This window comes from Ovis aries, chromosome 15, assembly GCF_016772045.2.
Source record: "Ovis aries strain OAR_USU_Benz2616 breed Rambouillet chromosome 15, ARS-UI_Ramb_v3.0, whole genome shotgun sequence".
Taxonomy (NCBI): Eukaryota; Metazoa; Chordata; class Mammalia; order Artiodactyla; family Bovidae; genus Ovis; species Ovis aries.
This window is the reverse complement of record NC_056068.1, coordinates 43,516,908-43,532,162: the sequence shown is the minus strand read 5'-3', so window position 1 is coordinate 43,532,162 and position 15,255 is coordinate 43,516,908. Positions and strand designations below refer to the sequence as shown.

Genomic DNA, 15,255 nt, shown 5'->3' with positions numbered 1-15,255 from the left:
CTCCCATCCCATGCCTCTCTCCTGCACTTCCCTAGAGACCAGCTGCCAAGGGTTGCGTGTTCAGACTGCACCTCTCTCTCCCTTTCTCTCACTGCTCAAGACTCTGGCACTCTTCTGGGGGTCTCCCCCAAGCATTCCCTGGAAATGAAGCTAGCTCTGCAGTCCCAAGAATCAGCTTCCATCAGGGTTTGCTTCCCAGTTGAGGCAGCTTGGGAGAATCTTCACCTAGAGCACAGGATGGACGCGTGTGTCCTTGTGACAGTGAGTGCACACAGCAGGTGGCACCTCCGAGGCACGGATGGGAGAGTGTGCTCACTCTGGTCCTCAGTTTCACGCTCCAGTTGTTTCCCAATTCCTCACACTGAGGCTGGAAGTAAAAGCCACTCTCCCCTTGTTGCACAAGGAAAGACTACGGTCAAGAGAATGACAGTGCCAGGACCCAGGCTGCCTTAGGAAGCCAAGCACCTGAGAAAAGCCTCTTCTGGGGTCTGGTCTCCCGTTCTGCCATTGACAGGTTCCAGCTTCAGGTCTTCAGGGCTCCCAGGGCAGCTCATGGCCAACCTTCCCTGAACCCTGAGCAGGCGGACAAAGGAAGCCACCTAGTTGCCAGACCACAGTGTGCCAACCGTAACAGGCTTGAGATACACCTCAGCTCTTCGTCCATTCAGCCAGCATGTGCTGAGCACCCACTACACACCAGGTACTATTTTAGGCATCGAGGATCAGCAGAGACTAAAACTAGACAGTCTCTCTCTACAGGTTATAGTCTGGTAGAGGGACAGTATGGCTTTATTTGTCTTGAGTGAATAGACAATAAGCAAACCCATGCTGTGAGAGGGTTGTGGGGCCAGTGAAGGAGAATAAGGCAGGGTAAAGAGGCAGAGCTTAACAGTGGAGGAGATCAGGGGAGGCCCCTCTGCCAGGGACCATGAGAACAGAACCTTAAGGAAGTGAGCAATGTGTTTATCCAGGGGAGGAATGTTCCAGGCAAGAGGAGCAGGAAGGCAGAGGCTTGGGGCAACTGCATACTTACTGTATTCTGGGGGTAACCAAGGGGCCAGCGTGGCCAGAGTTGAGTGTGAAGAAGGGGAGTGGGCTGGAGATCAGTCAGAGGCACCAGAGAAGCCCATAGACCAACAGGAAGGCTGGGGCTTTACTCTGAGAAAGGAAGCTCTCAAAGGAGTGTGAGCTAAAGAATGACATGCTCTGATCATATCAGAAAATGAACTCTAGGGATGCAAGGTGGCCACAGTGAGATCATGTAAAGGCCACTGGAACAATCCACGCAAGAAGTTACTGTGGCGTGAACTAGAATGACAGCAGGACGGATGGATTTTTCTCCAGGGCTATGCCAATCAGATTGGCTGACAGAGTGGATAAGAGGTAACAGAGACAAAGGAAAGTCAAGGATGAATCATAGTTCTGGGCCTGAGCACCTGGTAGAAAGGAGTTGGGGTTATAAATTTCCATTCGGGATTTGTCAGTGGTGTACAGATATTATTTTAAAACCTCATGGCTAGATGAGAAGAGGAACTAAAGAGCCTCTTGATGAAAGTGAAAGAGGAGAGTGAAAAAGCTGGCTTAAAACTCAACATTCAGAAAAAGAAGATCACGGCATCCGGTCCCATCACCTCGTGGCAAATAGATGGGGAAACAATGACAGACTATTTTCTTGGGCTCCAAAATCACTGCAGATGGTGACTGCAGCTATGAAAGTAAAAGAAACTTTCTCTTTGGAAGAAAAGCTATGACAAACCTAGACAGCATATTAAAAAGCAGAGACATTACTTTGCCGACAAAAGTCTGCTAGTCAAAGCTATGGTTTTTCCAGTAGTCATGTATGGATGTGAGAGTTGGACTATAAAGAAAGCTGAGAGCTGAAGAATTGATGTTTTTTAACTGTGGTGTTGGAGAAAACTCTTGAGAGTCCCTTGGACAGAGAGGAAATCCAACCAGTCAATCCTAAAGCAAATCAGTCCTCAATATTCACTGGAAGGACTGATGCTGAAGCTGAAGCTCCAATACTTTGACCACCTGATGCAAAGAACAGACTCATTGGAAAAGGCCCTGATGCTGGGAAAGACTGAAGGCGGGAGGAGAAGGGGAGGACAGAGAATGAGATGGTTGGATGGCATCACCGATTCAAGGGATATGAGTCTGAGTAAGCTTCAGCAGTTGGTGATAGACAGGGAAGCCTGGTGTGCTGCCATCCTTGGGGTCACAGAGAGTCGGACACGACTGAGCGACTGAACTGACTGACGTGGCTAGATGGACCATCTAGGGAGTCAGGGTATCTAGGGAAGTCCAAGGGTTGAACCCTGGGGCATTCCAGCATTTCCAGCTCAGGTAGAGGAGGAACAGCTAGCGAAGGAAAACTGGGAAGAGCACGTAGTGAGGAAGGAAGGAAACCACGAGCTTTCCTGATGTCCTGAGACCTTTGAGAAACAGGGAGTGATCAGCTGAGCCAAATCTGCTAACAACTAAGCAAGGAAAAGACTGCAGAGTGACCCCTAGTTCAGGTAGTCACTGTAACCTTAAGAAGAGAGACTCTGGTGGAGTTGTAGGAAGGGAAGACTGACTGGAAGGAAGTCAAGAAATTAAAGAGAAGGAATGGAGACAAGGAGCTCAGACAACTCTTTAAAAGGTTTCCCTAAAGGAGGAACAAGGAAATGAGGTGGTAATTGGAGGGGAATGTTGGGTACAGAGTGCATGTTTGTATCATGACCAGAATAATCCAGCGGAGAGTGAAACGCTGTTCAAGTAGGGCAAGCGCAGCCCGTGAGAACAGTGAGCAGTGAGCGGGCTTGAAGGGCTAGGGACCTCACTCCTACCTACGGGGTGGGGGGCTTGGACTGAAGAACCCCACTTGTTCTCATTCCCAGGCACCCAGACTTGAGTGTCTTCTCACACAATCTCATTCCTAGGCTGCTTTCTGCACCCTGGCTTTGACTCCTGTATATATTCCCAATTCATTCCTCAGACAAGGTCAGATTTGTTCTTTCTTCCCTCTCCCTGAAGCATCTGATCCAGCTTCCTCCCCAGACTCAACGATGTACTCGATGCCTAAGACCTCAGATCTTCCCTCCCAGTGCCATCTCCACTGCTACCTGCTGCCTCCTTGATTCAGATCTTACCTTTCACTGGGACTATTAAAATAAGCTCTCAACATCCCTCTCTGCTTTTGGTCTTAATCCAGTTCCAAGGCCATCCTCTTGCCTCCTGATATCTTTCTAAACTACAAAACTCATCATGCTTCTAACTCCCCACTCTCCAAGGAATGAAAAGCAAATTCATGGGCATGAATCACAGGGACCGCATCATCCGGTCCCCATGTGTCCTCTATCATCTCATACTGTCTTTTCCTCCAAACAAATCTGCATCTCACACTTACTCACATCAAACTCCTTGCTTTTCACAACTCTAGGCCTTCACACATTGTCTGCTTTGCTGCGGTGCTGGCTTGTCCACTTACACATCTCTGTGGCCCCTCCATGGTATCTCTCTTGACACTATCTCCCTCATCCAGGTGGAGATGTGAGACTTGATGCCTCCACTGAGCCTGGAAAAAGTCTAACTTGGGACTTTGTAACATTTTATTGGACTGTACGGTTTCATCACCTGCCTCCCTCACTAGACTATGTACCAGTGAACCTACTTGAAGGTGGTGACAGTGTCTTGTTAACCCCAATATCCCCAGCTCTTTGCATGGCATCTAGAATTTAGTAGGAATTAATACATCCGTGCTGAATGACTAAATGAATGAATAAAAAAAAAAAAACGATTAAAACCTAGGTCACCTTATGACTCCCCAGGGTATTGTTCACAAATTTCCTCACCTCCCTCTTTGAGGCACATGACCCAAAGAACAACATAGAAACATACACAAAGCACTTAGTGCAGCCAAGCACGGCTGTCAGTCCCCAAAGCCTTCTCCTGCAAGGTAAAAATCGTACCCGAGGCCAAGAGTCCAGAGACCTGGGTTTTGCTCTTGTCCTGGATCCCTCACTTTCTGGATGTGCTCATGAGCAAAGTCACCTAAATTGTCTGAACCTCGGGCTCTTTGTCTATAACACAGTGGGAAACACTTGCTTTGAGCATCCTCACATACTAGCTGTGTGACTAAGGTGATGTAAACTTTAAAAGTGTTTGAACACCAATAACAGTTCCATGAAGACAGAAGAAACATAAAAGAGAAGTAAATACAAAACAGCTAAAGGACACTTAAGACTCTGATCTTACCACCACTTGCTCTTTACGCTAACATCTCGGAGCCCGTTCCCAGGAAGGCAGACACGGTGAAACTGGGCCCTGGTGCCACTGCCCCAGCCGCAGGCGGCCAGCTCTGCTGCTCAGCACAGACGTGGCCACCACACTGTGGCACAGGACTGGCCAAAACCAACATGACGGGAGAGGGACAGATACAAGGAAAGAGAAGAAAGAGAGAGAGAGGCAAAGGAAATGTAACAGAGGAATATAAGCGCACACACACAAATGTGTAAGACCAGTGAGTAGGACAGAAACGGCATCAACTAAGGTAGAGAATAAGAAACAAATGTAAAGAGAAAGCAGGGTGTGTGTGTGTGTGTGTGTGTGTGTGTGTGTGTGTGTGTGTGTGTGTGTGTGTACACGGACACACATGCACAGGCAGAAAGTGAGAGTTAAAGTGCAAAATACATGCCCTTCCCTCTGGCACTGTTTCACAAGAATATGACCCAGCCCTTGGGTTAGTGACCTGGGCCATTCTCCAGTAACAAAGCAGGAAGTATTCATGACAAGGTACACAGTATATATTGTCAAGGTCACCCAGGGACTTTTTGGGAGGAAAGGCTGTCTTTAGCCCTTGATGATAAGACTGTTCTCAACTCAGCATACTCTGGCCACAGAGCTCCTGAAGTATTAGTATCAGGAAGAGGACCAACTTGGGATAAGTTGGAGAAGGTTCTTGGAGTCCAGGAAATAGCCTCAGAGGTACTGAGATGGGCTGTGGGTACCATGACGTGGTAAAGAGCCTCTTGATGAAAGTGAAAGAGGAGAGTGAAAAAGTTGGCTTAAAGCTCAACGTTCACAAAACTAAGATCATGGCATATGGTCCCATCACTTCATGGCAAATAGATGGGGAAACAGTGGAAACAGTGGCTGACTTTATTTTTTTGGCTCCAAAATCACTGCAGCCATGATGTGACTGCAGCCATGAAATTAAAAGTCGCTTACTCCTTGGAAGAAAAGTTATGTCCAACCTAGACAGCATATTAAAAAGCAGAGACATTACTTTGCTGACTAAGGTCTGTCTAGTCAAGGCTATGGTTTTTCCAGTAGTCATGTATGGATGTGAGAGTTGGACTGTAAAGAAGGCTGAGTGCCGAAGAATTGATGCTTTTGAGAAGACTCTTGAGAGTCCCTTGGACTGCAAGGAGATCCAACCAGTCCATCCTAAAGGAGATCAGTCCTGGGTGTTCATTGGAAGGACTGATGTTGAAGCTGAAACTCCAATACTTTGCCCACCGGATGGAAAGAACTGACTCATTTGAAAAGACCCTGATACTGGGAAAGATTGAAGTTGGAAGGAGAAGGGGATGACAGAGGATGAGATGGTTGGATGGCATCACCAACTCAATGGACATGAGTCTGAGTAAACTCTGAGAGTTGGTGATGAACAGGGAGTCCTGGCGTGCTGCAGTTCACAAAGAGTCGGACACGACTGAGCAACTGAACTGAACTGAACCATGACGTGAGCCTGTCTGCAGGTGAAGGTTACTCAGGGCCCAGCTTCTACTATGCCTAGTACCTACTAAGCAGGTGTCTAACCTGCTCCCAAATGAAGGTGCCTTGGAGTTGGTCAACCACCATCCCAGGCCTGCTCAACTAAAGTGGGCCCTGTTGGCTCAGTGGGCAATGGTGTGCTCCCATCACTATGTGACCACCCCAGCTCTGGAGATGGCATGCTCACTGCACTCCCCCAGGACATATTCTGGGGTACTCAGAAGGAGAATAGGGAGGAGGCCTGCCAGAGTCCTATCTCCAAGTCTGGAAGCTTGTTCCCCAGGCCAGAGCAGGGGCTCAGCTCAGTAACTGACATCCCATTCTGAGACAGAAGTCAGAAAGAGGCTGACACTCACATCTTGACCATCCTGCTCACAAAGTAGCTTCATCTCAAATGGCTGGAAGACCTCCAAAGGGTCCATGACAGCCTCATCCTCCAAGTGGGGCTATACCTGGACCACCATGCACAGAGCCTCCTAAGTCATCCTTGGTTTGTCGGGGTAAGCAGAACGGTGAAGTGAAGTTGCTCAGTTGTGTCCGACTCTTTGCAACCCCATGGACTATAGCCCACCAGGCTCCTCCATCCATGGGATTTTCTAGGCTAGAGTACTGGAGTGGGTTGCCATTTCCTTCTTCAGGGGATCTTCCCGACCCAGGGATCAAACCCGGGTCTCCTGCATTGCAGGCAGATGCTTTACCATCTGAGCCACCAGGGAATCCAGTAACTGAGCACAAACTGAGTCACCTTTCCACCTCCAGGAAGCACATGTATCTGCCTGTCACCTGGCTCATTTCTGCAGAAGCACAAAGAGGAATGGTGAGCTCTCCTCTGGGAGGGAATCAATCCCTAGCCCTCTGTGAAGTAGCAGCACTGAATAGAGAGTATTTACCAGACATAAGCTATCTCTGAGACAGGTGAAAAATGATGCCTTATGGGAACGTCCCTAATGCCCTAGTCTAGCAAAAATGGAACTGCCATATAAAGCAGAACCAGGCACCATCCAAAGCCAAGAGGGAGAAAAATGTTCCAGGAAAACCTGCTAACGATATTTGTGATGGCTTTAAAACACAGTACCCAAATGACATGCCTGCTGTCAAAATGACCCCTAATCTTGAATCTGGGCTCTGAGATTGCTTGACCAGTAGAATATGGTAGAGATGAACCTGCACCACTTTTCAGGCCCAGGTCCCAGGAAACCAACAGCTTCTGCTTCCAGTCGCCCAGGCTGTGAGGAAGCCCAGGTCACGTGGAGAGGGTGTTCTGACTGACAATCCCAGCTGGGGTCCCAGCAACAGGCAGCATCAACCCCCCAGACGTGTGAGATCAGACGACTCCAGAAGACACCAGCCCCTAGCCACTGGGTCGTCCTAAGCCTTGAAGTCTTTCCAGCTGAGGTTCCAGACATCATGAGCAGCAGCAGACATGCGTGCAGTCTCTGTCTGAAACCAGCTCATCTACAGAGTCTATGGGCATAATAACACGGCTGTTTGACACTATGAAATCTGCGGTGGTTATGTGCCAATAGACAACGGGCACAAATTTTGGTACCGAGAAGTGGAGCGCTGTTGAAACAAAAACCTGGAACACTGGCTGTGCGACTGAGGCATGGCTACTGGGGGTGGCGGTTAAGACAAAATAAAGAAAATGTTAGAAGCTAGAGGTGAGGGGACCTCATAATATTGAAAAGTTAGGTAATTCCGTCACCTGTGGTAACATGGAAAATAAATGAGATGAACTAGCCAAAGGCATTTCCAGGCAGAGTGCTGAAGGTGCCATTTGACTCCTTCTGTCACTAAAGAAAGAGAAAAGAGATGAGCCAAACAAGAAGTGTTCAGTTTTCCAGCAAAATTTAAAGGAAACATAAATGACAAAGGGCTTTCAGAGTTAGAAAATAAAACTTGTTTCAGTCTCTATTCCTAGGCAATAAAAAATTCTCAAATTAGGAAATGGCTTCCAGACTGCGGTAACAGTCACACTCTGTGTGCCTGTCTGTAAACTCATCAAACCGAAAACTTTAAATTGGATAGTTTATAATGCTTTAATTATCCCTCAATAAATCTTCAGAAAAAAATCTAGAGTGGGGCTGCAAGATGCTTTGTCAAGACCTAAAAAATATTTAAAGTGCTGCGTCATTGAATCTTTTTGTTTTTTTTTTCCCTGTGGAACATTTTTAAATTCTTCATTGAATTTGTTAAAATATTGTTTCTTTTTTTTTTAATGTTTTGGCTTTTTGGTGGTGAGGCATGTAGGGTCTTAGCTCCCCGATCAGGGACTAAACCCATACTTCCTGCACTGGAAGGTGAAGTTTTAACCACTGGACTGCCCGGGAAGTCCTGGCCTCATTGACTCTTACAGGCAAAAGGCCTTCTAAGGATCTTAAGGATGAGCCATGCAGATCCTCTAAATAATAAAGCTTTCGAGACTCTTAAGAACCATTGTCCCATAGCAATCTCACCAGGAAAAATCCACTTATTCACCTGAGGAGGTACTAAAAGTGCCACTCGGAGACTCTGAACCAAGGGTTCTAAGAATGAATACAGATGGGGAGGGAAATCCTTCCGAGCTAAGTGGTCAGGAAAAGCCCTGCAGGAAATAACATCTGTATCCAGACTGGTAGAACTGTCAGGTTTTGTACGAGCACAGTGAAGGACAAAAGCAGAAACAAACATCAGGGCTTCTAGGGAAAGCCTTTCCAACCAGGTCGAGTTTGATGGTGTCATAGATGACAGTAGTTTCTGAGCAGGGAGAGCCCAGTTGTATTTACAGGGAGATGAATGTGATGGTAAAATAAAATAACAGAAGGAGCAGGAGAGCTAGGCGTGCATTCTTCCCATTAGCTTTGTATCCTTGAGGAGTACCTCCTCTTCTCTGGGTTTGTTGCCCAAACTATCAAACAAGTGGCTGAGACCAAATGAGCTCTAAGGTTCCTTTTCTTCTCTCTTTCTCAGAGTTAGTGGACTAAATGGAAAGGGAATCCAAAGTTAACAAGACCTGCACTGGTCACCCACTTGTTTGATAGTTTGGGAAGCAGACACAGAGAAGAGGAGGTACTCCCCAAGGATACAAAACTAATAGGGGCAAGAACACACACTTAGCTCTCCCACTCATACTGTGGGTGTGTGTGTGCTAAGTTGCTTTGGTCAGGTCTGACTCTTTACGGCCCTATGGACCGCAGGTTGCCAGGTTCCTCTGTCCATGGGATTCTCCAGGCAAGAATACTGGAGTGCGTTCCCATGCCCTCCTCCGTGGGATCTTCCTGACCCAGGGATTGAACTCAAGTCTCTTATGTTTCCTGCATTTGTAGGCAGGTTCTTCACCACTAGCACCACCGGGGAAGCCCTATTCAGTTTAGTTCAGTCACTCAGTCATGTCCAACTCTTTGCAACCCCATGGACTGCAGCACACCAGGCCTCCATGTCCATCACCAATTCCTGGAGCTGACTCAAACTCATGTCCATCAAGTCAGTAATGCCATCCAACCATCTCATCCTCTGTTGTCCCCTTCTCCTCCTGCCTTCAATCTTTCCCAGCATCAGGGTCTTTTCAAATGAGCCAGTTCTTCTCATCAGGTGGCTAAAGTGTTGGAGTTTCAGCTTCAGCATCAGTCCTTCCAATGAATATTCAGGACTGATTTCTTTTAGGATGGACTGGTTGGATTTCCTTGCAGCTCAAGGGACTCTCAAGAGTCTTCCCCAATACCACAGTCCAAAAACATCAATTCTTCAGTGCTCAGATTTCTTTATAGTCCAACTCTCACATCTACACATGACTACTGGAAAAACCAAAGCTTTGACTAGACAGACCTTTGTTGGCAAAGTAATGTCTCTGCTTTTTAATATCCTAAGTTGATCATAACTTTTCTTCCAAGGAGCAAGTTTATTTTAATTTCATGGCTATAGTCACCATCTGCAATGATCTTGGAGCCCCCCAAAAATAAAGTCTCTCACTGTTTCCATTGTTTCCCCATCTATTTGCCATGAAGTGATGGGACCAGATGCCATGATCTTAGTTTTCTGAATATTGAGTTTTAAGCCAACTTTTTCACTCTCCACTTTCACTTTCATCAAAAGGCTCTTTAGTTCTTCGCTTTCTGCCATAAGTGTGATGTCATCTGCATATCTGAGGTTATTGATATTTCTCCCAACAATCTTGATTCCAGCTTGTGCTTCATCCAGCCTGGCATTTCACATGTACGCTGCATATAAGTTAAATAAGCAGGGTGACAATATACAGCCTTGACATACTCCTTTCCTGATTTGGAACCAGTCTGTTGTTTCATGTTCAGTTCTAACTGTTGCTTCTTGACCTGCATACAGAGGCAGGTCAGGTGGTCTGGTATTCCCATCTCTTTCAGAATTTTCCATAGTTTGTTGTGATCCACACAGTCAAAGGCTTTGGCATAGTCAATGAAGCAGAAGCAGATGTTTTTCTGGAACTCTTGCTTTTTCAGTGATCCAACAGATGTTGCCGATTTCATCTCTGGTTTCTCTGCCTTTTCTAAATCTAGCTTAAACATCTGGTTCACACTGTTAAAGCCTGGTTTGGAGAATTTTGAGCATTACTTTGTCAGCATATGAGATGAATGCAATTGTGTGGTAGTTTGAACATTCTTTGGCATTGCCTTTCTTTGGGACTGGAATGAAAACTGACTTTTCCAGTCCCATGGCCACTGCTGAGTTTTCCAAATTTGCTGGCATATTGAGTGCAGCACTTTCACAGCATCATCTTTCAGGATTTGAAACAGCTCAACTGGAATTCCATCACATCCACTAGCTTTGTTCATAGTGATGCTTCCTAAGGCCCACTTGACTTCACACTCCAGGATGCCTGGCTCTAGGTGAGTGATCACACCATTGTGGTTATCTGGATCGTGAAGATCTTTTTTGCATAGTTCTTCTCCGTATTCTTGCTACCTTTTAATATCTTCTGCTTCTGTTAGTTCCATACCATTTCTGTCCTTTATTGTGCTCATCTTTGCATGAAATGTTCCCTTGTATCTCTAATTTTCTTGAAGAGATCTCTAGTCTTTCCCATTCTATTGTTTTCCTCTTATTTCTTTGCACTGATCACTGAGGAAGGCTTTCTTATCTCTCCTTGCTATTCTTTGAAACTCTGCATTCAAATGGGTATATCTTTCCTTTTTTCCTTTGCCTTTCACTTCTCTTCTTTTCACAGCTATTTGTAAGGCCTCCTCAGACAACCATTTTGCCTTTTTGCATTTCTTTTTCTTGAGAATGGTCTTGATCACTGCCTCCTGTATAATGTCACAAACCTCCATCCACAGTTCATCAGGCACTCTGTCTATCAGAACTGATTCCTTGAATCTATTTGTCACTTCTACTGTATAATCATAAGGGATTTGATTTAGGTCATACCTGAATGGTCTAGTGGTTTTCCCCACTTTCTTCGATTTAAGTCTGAATTTGGCAATAAGGAGTTCATGATCTGAGCTATAGTCAGCTCCAAGTCTTGGTTTTGCTGACTGTATAGAGCTTCTCCATCTTTGGCTGCAAAGACTATAATCAATCTGATTTCGGTACTGACCATCTGGTGATGTCCATGTGTAGAGTCTTCTCTTGTGTTGTTGGAAGAGGGTGTTTGTTACGATCAGTGTGTTCTCTTGGCAAAACTGTTAGCCTTTGCCCTGCTTCATTTTGTACTCCAAGGCCAAATTTGCCCGTTATTCCAGGTGTTTCTTGACTTCCTACTTTTGCATTCCAGTCCCCTATAATGAAAAGGACATCTTTTTTGGGTGTTAGTTCTAGAAGGTCTTGTAGGTCTTCATAGAATCGTTTAACTTCAACTTCTTCAGCATTACTGATTGGGACACAGACTTGGATTACTGTGATATTGAATGGTTTGCCTTGGAAACAGAGATCATTCTGTCATTTTTGAGACTGCATCCAAGTACTGCATTTCAGACTCTTTTGTTGACTATGATGGCTACTCCATTTCTTCTAAGGGATTCCTGCCCACAGTAGTAGATATAATGATCATCTGAGTTAAATTCACCCATTCCAGTCCATTTTAGCTTGCTGATTCCCAGCATGTCAATGTTCACTCCTACCATCTCCTGTTTGACCATTTCCAATTTGCCTTGATTCATGGACCTAACATTCCAGGTTCCTATGCACTATTGCTCTTTACAGCATCATACTTTACTTTCATCACCAGTCACATCCACAACTGCATGTTGTTTTGCTTTGGCTCCATCTCTTCATTCTTCCTGGAGTTATTTCTCCACTGGTCTCCAGTAGGATACTGGGCACCTACCAACCTGGGGAGTGGGAAGCCCTATTACCCAGCCATAAAAGGAATGCATTTGACTCAGTTCTAATAAGGTAGATGAACCTAGAGCCTACTCTACAGAGAGACGTTAAGTCAGAAAGAGAAAAACAAATATCGTATATTAACGCATATATATATGGAATCTAGAAAGATGGTACGGATGAACCTATGTGCAGGGCAGCAGTGGAGACACAGACGCAGAGAACACACTTGTGGACACAGAGGGTAGGAGAGGGTGGGACGAATTGAGAGAGGAGCATTGAAACATGCACATCACCACATGTAAAATTAGATAAGCAGTGGCAATTTGCTATATTACGTAGGGAGCTCAAATCCAGTGCTCTGCGATGACCTAGTGGGTGGAATAGGGTGGGGTGTGGGAGGGAATTTCAAGAAGCGGGGGGACATACGTATACCTATGGCTGATTTATGTTGATATAGGCAGAAATCAACACAATGATGTAAAACAATTATAAATAAATTTTTAAAAACTAAGTTAATAAGACCTATTATAAAAGAACTCAAATAGCACATAGCCTATGCTCTATGAGGCTGATCTCACAGCCATCTAGACAACTGGTCAACAAACAGTCTTCTGGATACCGGGTATCGTTCCAGGCTTGGAAAAGACAGGAAAAAGTCAAAGTCCTTGACCCCAAGAAATCTATACTTCTATAGTCACCCAAGTTTCCCACACGTACAGCCAGAGGCGAGGTTCCTAAAAGACAATACCAATAGCTTGTATTTTTCAGTCACAATGACCTGCACGCTGGAGTTTCACAGTAAAGAAGCTGTTGAGGAAATCAGCAGGCGTGACAAGTCTTCTGAGAACAGCCCCTGCTGCCTCAGGGGCGGTTTACAAGTCTTACAGCACAAGTGAAATCTCCTGAGAGCACCAAGTGGCAAAGTTTACCCCATCGAGATGGCTGAACTAGCTCTCAATACAACGGTTTTTGTTTGCAAGTCACTGAGCTGCTTCTAGTCTCACCCAGGTCATCAGTACCAACATCATAAAGCCTGACCTCTAGAATTCAGAGGAGCTTTGAGAATCTCACCTCCCACCCCCAGAAATGGATGCAGCCAAATCTAAATAAGCTGGAGGGGGAGCAGCCCGTGGGAAGGGAAAGCAGCTAAGGGTGAAGCATCATGCCCCTCTGGCCTCACTAACAAAGAGAAAGGGAAGCTTGCTCCAGGAGACCCAAACATAGTAAAGAACAGAACTCTGGTGGTCAAATGAAAGGTTGATTTCCTCCTCCTATATATCTTACCAAACCAAGAATGGGCTATAAAGGAAAAGGAAGATAATAAACAAAACACCCATAAAAAGCTAATAATACAATGGAATCTAGGATCTTTAACCCAAACTAGCTCAGTGGTGGCACCAGGTGAGGTCTTATTCAAATTAAGGATAGAGCCTTGAAAATACCTATCTCGGCACTTCCTTAGGGTACCATCTGCCCTTCCCCACCGGTTTTCCATGCCCCAAAGTACCCCTACCCCCAAAGTTAGATACAAAGGCTTCTCCATATCATCAGGTTCCTTTGCCTCCATGTGGATGATGTGGACAGAGATCCCTAAAGCCGCCAGGGCTCCAAGGCCCCAGCACCCCTGCACTCCCCAACCAGTCATACCTGGGAGTCTTTTCTCACTGGCACTCCTGAATGGGCAATGATTAAAGGGCCCCAGGTCCCAGGCAACTGTCTATTAGAAGGTCCGACTAAAAAATCTGGGTGCCAACGTCATCGATCCAAACTGTAAATGCCTTGAAAAAAAGAAAATGGATCCTTCCTTTGTGTCCCTCACACAAAGTGTCCACCACAGAGCCTGGCACCTAGAAGGAGAGCCCTCAGGGTTGCCTGTCAAATTCCTAGATGAACTGGTGACTTACTGCCCTACTCGGCCCAAAGAACAGCCCCAGATGCGACTGCGGGTGGAGGCAGCCACCAGATGACACCGCCAGATGACAACTGTGATCTAACAACTACAGCCCAGCAGTAGCCTCTGAGACAGGCCTGTGACTCCATGCCAAAACCCGAGGAAAGTAGGGAGGGAAGTGGAAATGCGGCAGGAAGGAAGGGAAGTGAAGGCTAAGAAGGGAGAAAGGCTTTTTTTAGGCACATCAGAGACTCAGATATTTACAAGTACCATCCATCATGTTACGACAGCAAGCATGCTGAGAAGCTAAAGGAAGAGGGATTTCTAAAAATGTATAAAACATGTAGGGCTGTACTCCAAATAGAAACTAGGGTGCCTGTCAGCAGTTCTGATTCAGCTTTGTGACTTTATGTAAACAATGCATCTCCCATCCCACCCACCCACGAAGCGGAAATCAGAAGAAGAAACAAATACTTAAAGGAGCTGAGGGCTGCTGGGTACGGTAATTTTTAATTCAGGTTCTAAGTATACTACTTCTTTTAACTTAAGAATAAAACAGTAAAATCACAAACAATGCTTCTTTCACCCCTACAGTCTCATATAAAAAAGACGGGGACCTTCGCTGCCAGTCTCCACCTGCCAACTCACATTCACACTGCAGAGGAGGAAATGCCCTGACTGGCCAGAGCCCGCCAAGTTGTTCCCAAGAAGCAGTTCACGGGGGACAAAGAGTCTAGGACCCAGGCCTGTTTCTGCCTCAGCCACCAACATGCCCTGGGAGAGTTTGGTTTTTCTATCGGCTTTACCCATGAGGTTCCTGGTCCCTGCCATCCTCAGCCTCACCCCGTTCAGGGAAGCAAGTACACCACCAACTGTAGTCCAGGTTAGAGAGAGTGGGTGGGCAGAGGGTCTCCTTACTGCTCTTGTTGCTACAGAGCAGATAAGTCAATTTGTCTATCTGAGCCCCAAACGCTTACGTATTTAACATGTCAGAACCAACCAGTTTCCATTTAGTTGGTACAGTCCATCCAGATCATTTCCACTGGGACCAAACTCTGCACGTATGGTATACAGAATTCTTCTTGCCTCCTTCAACTCCAGCCACTCCCCAGGGCTACAGCCTGTGCCCCTCTCTACCAACCACACCTGGATTCCAGCTCTGAAGGAACCAAACATCTACCACAACCTCTGGGTAGACCTGAGTATGTGCCACTCCACCGGACTCAGTCTGGCACTGCACAGTCCCGCCCTCCAGGAGGCCACGAGCCCAATCCCCATCTAAGAGGAACATCCTTCTCACAGCTACCCATTCCAGCAGCTGAGGTTCCAAA

General features: G+C 46.1%; 1 protein-coding gene across 8 annotated transcripts in view; it reads right to left on the bottom strand.

Annotated features, from left to right (window-relative positions):
• The window catches only part of DENND2B (DENN domain containing 2B), a 166,791-nt gene that overhangs the window by 44,374 nt on the left and 107,162 nt on the right, over window positions 1-15,255 (bottom strand). The gene's annotated exons all lie outside the window — the stretch shown is intronic.